This window comes from Canis aureus, chromosome 1 (assembly GCF_053574225.1).
Source record: "Canis aureus isolate CA01 chromosome 1, VMU_Caureus_v.1.0, whole genome shotgun sequence".
Lineage (NCBI taxonomy): Eukaryota > Metazoa > Chordata > Mammalia > Carnivora > Canidae > Canis > Canis aureus.
In genome coordinates this window covers 108596319-108603173 of record NC_135611.1, presented here as the reverse complement: position 1 = coordinate 108603173, position 6855 = coordinate 108596319, and the positions used below count along the sequence as shown (strand labels likewise).

The 6855-nt window shown below is 41.6% G+C and overlaps 1 long non-coding RNA gene across 1 annotated transcript; it reads right to left on the bottom strand.

Annotated features, from left to right (window-relative positions):
- Window positions 1-112: 112 nt before the first annotated feature.
- LOC144292327 (uncharacterized) lies at window positions 113-6855 on the bottom strand. The gene is made up of 4 exons (XR_013359792.1): window positions 6683-6855; window positions 5395-5489; window positions 2946-3248; window positions 113-441 (listed from the first exon to the last, which is right to left on the bottom strand). It is a non-coding gene; the product is annotated as an uncharacterized LOC144292327 (long non-coding RNA).

Sequence of the window (6855 nt, the reverse complement as noted above, 5' to 3'; positions counted from 1 at the left end):
GAAGGAAATTGTATTCAAATAAGTTGGAAAAACCTGAAGATACAAGTTAGTGTTGTATCTGTCCGGGATATACAAAATCGTTCATTGTCATTTTATTTATTTATTCATGAGAAACACACAGAGAGAGGCAGAGACACAGGCAGAGAGAGAAGCAGGCTCCATGCAGGGAGCCCAGAGTGAGACTCAATCCCCACACCCCAGGATCACGCCCTGAGCAGATGGCAGACACTCAACTGCTGAGCCACCCAGGCGTCCCTGCTGGGAGCTTTATACGCCGAGGTATCAGGCCAACAGTTTCAAGGTGCTTTAGGGCTCCACGTTTCATAAAGTCACCTCAGGTCCTTAAAGCTATTTGGTCAGATCTGAGTCTATTCAAGTCTCTCTCAAATATGGCATTCTAGTCAAAGCCTTGGTAAAATAACCAATGTTTCCAATGGTGTCCTGTTAGGAGGAGAATAGATTCTTATTCAAATCATGCAAATGACTATAATGCCATGGAAGAAAGAATACTTACTGAGACCTTTTGAATTTCAGAGGGTTCAGCTAGAGAGAAAAGTTAAATGCTTCCGTTGGTTTACAAATGTTACACTATTACATTTCTGTAAAAGTCATAGTTTCTTCAGAGAAAGGTTTTTTGATCTGAAAGACCAAACATCAGAGGATCGGCAATGTTTTAAACAAGAGTTCCAAAACTGTAATCATTTTCTTTGTTCATTTGGTCCCATGTTACTAATTCTTGTTCAGTTTAAATGCAGCGTTTAGATGGTTTTGGAAATTCTCACCCATTTTAGTTTAAAATTAAAGATATCAAACATCTGTATTTGTCCTAAAAGTCCTTTTTATGAATCTTCTTAAAGACGAAACTCATTTTATAAGAGAATAAGGAAAACTATAAATGATGAAAAGATTTAAAAATGGGCACAGCTAAAGAGCTGATGGGAGGTGACAATATAGCTGGCAAGGAAATTTAGTTATTCTTGAGACATATAACATTTTAATTATTAGAATATTAAGTGATGACCTTATTACCAAAACATATTAAAACTTTAGGAATGGCATATCATCTCAAAAACAGTTTTGTTTTGTTTTTTTTTAATTCATGAGAGACAGAGAGAGAGAGGCAGAGACACAGGCAGAGGGAGAAGCAGTCTCCATGAAGGGAGCCCGACGGGGGACTCAATCCCAAGACTCCAGGATCAGGCCCTGGGCTGAAGGCGGCGCTAAACTGCTGAGCCACCCAGGCTGCCCTCAACAATAGTTATTACATTTACCCAGACAATATAACCTAGGGCTTATCATTATTTGTTTGTTGGTGCTTCCCACTACCTTAACATAACCATATAAACAAGCCTAATTGGTCAAAACTGCTTCATTTATCATTTAAATCTTGGAGAAGTTTGTTAAAAACCTCAGATGGGGCACCTGGGTTGCTCAGTGGTTGAGAATCAAGTATGGAGCCTGCTTGTCCCTCTCTCTATGTCTCTGCCTCTCTTTGTGTGTCTCATGAAGAAATATATAAAATCTTAAAACAAAAACGTCAGAAAGTTATAAAGAACGGGCCTAAGTAGGATTATAGTTCATTATAAAAAGCCAAAATGAAATTATTTATTTGACCAAAATGACCTTAAGATTCTGAAGGCAAATATGTAGGGTCAGACAATTGTTAGCAAAACTTAGGTCTTTCAATAATGAGAAGCTTTAACTAAGTAATCAAAGACCTGAAAAGACAAAATATAGAAACTGGATTTCCTGGATAAAGAAAAACAACTTTTTTTTTTTAACATTTTTATCAAGACGAGACCAACAATTTAAGAAAACTTTGTCTTTTGAACAGAGAGAAAGCATAATTTCAGTCTTCTACCGATGTACCTTTAGAATCCATTCATTTTAATCTTAGTCCATCCTGACCACATATCAAATGCTTTCCGTAAGATTTCCCTTCATAAACCTTCCACAACTTTCCTTCACATTCAGGTTCGGTCCAAGTCATTTCTTTTCAAACAACCTGTCTTATTTAGGACAAAATCACCTTCTTTTACCTTAACAAAAATATTTTCCCATTCCTTACATCTTGCTTATGTATCTCCTACTTTTCTACATGCAGAGTTGTTTCCCTTCTTTCTGAAAGTCTTCATTACACTTAGCAGAATTTTAACTCTTAGTGCAAACTAAGTAGCAACCAAATATGAACTGTTACACCAAAACTCTTTAGAGGGCAAATTTATGAGTCCCTTAAGCACAAGGTATGTTTACAAGCAGATTCAAATATTTGGGTTTTTTTTGTTGTTGTTGTTGTTTTGTGGGTATTTTTGCAGTAAGAAGTCAAAAGCACAAGGCTACATCTGGTAATCAATGCTCTAGTACTTTATCCTGTTTGGAGAAAACCTAGACCTTCCAATGAATTCAATCTCAATTTATCATCTGAGCAAAACTTCTAAGTTTCAGGTCACCAAAGACTTTGAAAGCTGTCTTAGCAATTACCCATGAAAACTTTGAGACAGATAATTCACCATCATTGTAAGTTATCTGTTTGCTGACCAATGCCACAGGGATCATGAGCTTATTGGACCCTCAGTAAATCTTGGTAGAACAAAAGTTTCACATCTAATGTTGATAACTTTGAGACATGTTTAAAAAATAATAATAAAAAAATAAAAATAAAAGACACCTGGGGCACCTGGGTGGCTCACTGGTTGAGTATCTGCTTTCCACTCAGGTCATGATTCCGGGAGCAGATCCCAGGGTCCTGGGATCGAGTCCCACTTCAGGCTCCCTGCTCAGAGAGGAGTCTGCCTCTGCCTCTGCCTCTCTCTCTCTTTCTCTCTCATGAATAGATAAATAAATTCTTTAAAAAAAAAATTCTTTAAAAAAAAAAAAGATAAAGACCTTCTTATTTTAATTAAACCAAAAGCTGAAATTAGTTTAAATAGTAAATTATACTCTACCTGGATTCCCTTTAGAAGTCAATCAATTTGTTTCCCACTGTCCATTTGTACCACTGGGAGAAATGGTGGGGAAATCTGCAGTGAGCAGTGTCCACAGGCCACACCTAAGGTTGTACAGAAACAGGAAGAGGAGGTGGGGAAGCAGAAGAGGCAGGGTGCTGCCCAGAGGCAGAAAAACAACATTCTGGGTCCTAAAGCCTGTCAGCTCCAACAGATGAGCAGATGCACATTTGTGTTCATTTGTTTTTCCACCAAAGTGGAATTAGGCAGTCCGTGTCAGGCAGGCCAGGGAAGACAGGGAATCTGTCCAAAACAAAGGGAGAATATTTCGTAAAGTCCCCGTCGTCAGAGAGACTAACCAGAGACAGCTAATTCCAATTATAGTCACTAACCTAGGAAATGAGAGGGAAGCCCCACCTCTACTAGGAGAAGGAACAGTGGGAGAGAGAGTTAGCACTCCCTTTGCTAGGGAGGGCCTGTGTTTCCTCCACCAACCTGAGTTTATTCTGAGGTTATTCTAAGGTCAACTTAGATACTTATCAATCCATGTTAGGAGGGAATTTATTAGCCAGACACGTTTGGGCAAACACATTCTTCCATAGGCCCTCATCTCAAGGTTCTGGTGGAAAGCAATGAAACTATGGCTTTTTTTTTCTTAGATTTTATTCATTCATTCATGAGAGACAGAGACAGAGACAGAGAGAGAGAGAGAGAGAGGCAGGGACACAGGCAGAAGGAGAAGCAGACTCCAAGCAAAGAGCCTGACATGGGACTCAATCTGGGGACTCCAGGATCACTCCCTGGGCTGAAGGCAGGTGCCAAACCACTGAGGCACCCAGGGATCCCCTGAAACTACCTTAGATTCATTTACCCTATTTCCTGCCAAAGAAATCTGATAGATCCCACTGAAGCCATGCAGTGTTACAGGAGCTCAGTCCTTTCGTAAGTTTTGGGATCCAAATTGTTTCCAGTGCATTAAAAGGCACCCCACGGGAGAGTCTTTGGGAACTGAAAAAGAGAGAAGATCCATTACCCAAAAATCCAGTTCCCCTTAACTCCAAGGTGCCATCCTATGCAGGATATGTCAGAGATTCCTAGGCTACAGATGGGTGCCTGGCATATGGTCCAAAATACTGTGCCTTGGAGGTCATGCTGCAAAGGTCACACCTTATTTTACCTTGCCTTGAAGAACCCATAGTTTTTAACCCAGGAAAAACACTAGAAGAGTTTTACAAGGGGAAATTACCCAATTTTGCAGTACATGGCCCAGAAGAGTCTCCTCAAGGATGGCCTATTTCTCATCTCACGAAATTGGTACTTTTCCCTGTACCTGTCATAGAGAGATGCCTATGACGGCATGCCTGCATACCAGCTCTCTGTCTTCTAACCAAGGAGTCCCTTGGCGACCTGTCCTAGAGTGACTGAGAGAGTGGCCTAATACCCTAGGACACCAGAAAGTCAGGCCGGCAGGAATAGCCACACTGAGCTGTACCCTGCCCCTGACCCTCCCCCTCTGCTGGACTAGCACTAAAAGAATATTTTAGGTAGCTCAACCATAGTCATGGGCACAAACTGATACCTAGCGATTTGTGGGCAGGTAGGTGCTGCTCATGGAGGAGGCTTCTCTGTGCCGTGACATCCGGGGGCAATTTCCATCCTTTTACGTGCCCAGACGCCCCATGGTCATTTATGATGTCCAGGGGTAGGCTCAGAGTGCTGGATGGCTAGTCCTTCTGTGCGCTCTCCAAATGGGGCCTGAAATTTGTCAGGGGGATTCTTTCACATGTATCTTCGGAGTTCTCATGTAGAACCCTCATTCACTTTGTTTGCACCCAAGGCTCTGGCATGCAAAAGCCCAATTAAGTGTTTTTCTTTCTTTCTTTCTTTCTTTCTTTCTTTCTTTCTTTCTTTCTTTCTTTCTTTCTTTCTTTCTTTCTTTTTTAAGATTTTTACTTACTTATTCATGAGAGACACAGAGAGAGAGACAGAGACATAGGCAAAGGGAGAAGCAGGCTCCCTATGGGGAGCCCGATGTGGGATTCCCAGGACCCCGGGATCACGACCTGAGCCAAAGGCAGACGCTCAACCACTGAGCCACCCAGGTGCCCCTGTTTATTTTTGGCAGTAAAACACCCGAACATCCATTCTCCTATATACTTGATGACTTATCAGTAAATGAGGCCCTAGTACAAAACAGAGTTCCCAGAGAAAAGGAGAAGCCATTTAAGAAAAAAAGGATGAAGTCAGAGGATAAGTGAGCTAGTTAGGACAGGGACAACGTTCCTGTCCTATAAGGAAGGGGGATTGACTAATTTGTTCCCAGAAGTCTGTCCACCTGAGTCTTAAGACCAATGGCTGCATTAATAGCTCTTAAATGGCAGATAGAGAAGAGAGCTAAGGAGGGGAGAGGAGTCTTCCAGAACATCAAGATAGAGTCTGTATTACTAACCTTCCACAATGAAGTGAAGTGAGATGGTTTTTCCGGTCAATGCATCATGTACATTGGAGGATTGCAAGGCTCTTGTCTCAGAGTCGAAAATGAATCTTGTGGACACAAAACAGTGAAGGAAAGTGAAGGTTGATTAAGTGAAAGTGAGAGCAGAAAGGAAAGAAAAAGCTCTGTAGAGTGAGAGTGGTCCCAAATGGCTTGCCACTGAGGATTTTTAGGGTCAGTCTTTTATTGAAAATTTGACCAGGAAGCTTCTGGCCTTGAGATTTTTGTGCCATCTAGGTTTGAGCAAGGGCTACTGATAACACCCTTAGTGACTTGCTTCTTTGAGGTCTGGTATTTTCTGTGATTACAATGGAGCCATCAAGGAGAACTATTCTCTAACCTTCTGGGGCCAAGTGGTTTGGTCTATTCCCTAATTTCTTGTTCACTCTGGCTTAGGGCTTCTTCCAGCCAGGAATAGTTTCAGAACCTAATCAGGGACCCCCTATCTCCCCCCCCCCCCACCCCCGAAGCCTTTAATTACTCAGCAACATCAAGGATCTCTCATCACAGGTCACCAGAACAAACATAATTCTAAGGGAAAAGGTGGAAATATTGTGAGAATACCCAAAATGTGACATCAGACACCAACTGTCTGATAGGTAGATGAGTGCATGGACAAATCCTGATTGGGTGACAGAGGCTTGGAGAGTTAATCAGATTAGAACAGCCCACCAACAAACCCATGAGCTACTACAAACAAACAAACCCCAAAAATTAATTAGAACCACAAGGTAGACATGGGTAGATATAAAAAGAAAAAAAACATAATACTGATTAAAAACCAAATTACTTAAGAAATGTATCACAGCGCAATACCAAGCAAATAAAAATTTTCAAATAATACACTTGGAAATCTATAAATAGTGCAGGAGGATTTAGGCCAGTTTCTGGAGAGCAGTTACATTCCAGAGGGAGTTCCACAGACAGCCTGGCTTTTATTTAAAGTATCTTATTGTTTGTGTAATCTACTCTACCCCATTTAAAAGAAAGGTTTGTGTGTTGGCATAATATAAACTTTGCAAAAGTGAGTTTGATTTTACTTTGTTCTGGCTCAGATGCCAGCTCTCGCTGTCTCAGATCTACCCAGGACCAGCACAACTGCCAGAGGTCACCAAAGTGCACTTCCCCTGTGTTGGGGATTGCAAAGGAGCTTGCAAGTAGCTAGTTAGCAGCTAACAGCATTCTCCATTCGTCCCTCCCTCTCCTAAGGCCACACCACCTGCTCTTTTCATGCAGTGCTTACCAGCTAAATCTCAGTTTCCTCAGGGTACAGAAAGGAGAAGGCAGGGCTGGTGGCTCAGATATCTCGAGGCTGCTCTAGGTCCTGTTCATTTGAGGAAGGAGTACCCCAAAGGGAAAAAGCTGAGGCTCAGTCAGATAAGAAGTAGAGACCTTCTCTTTTTACAAGAAGAATCC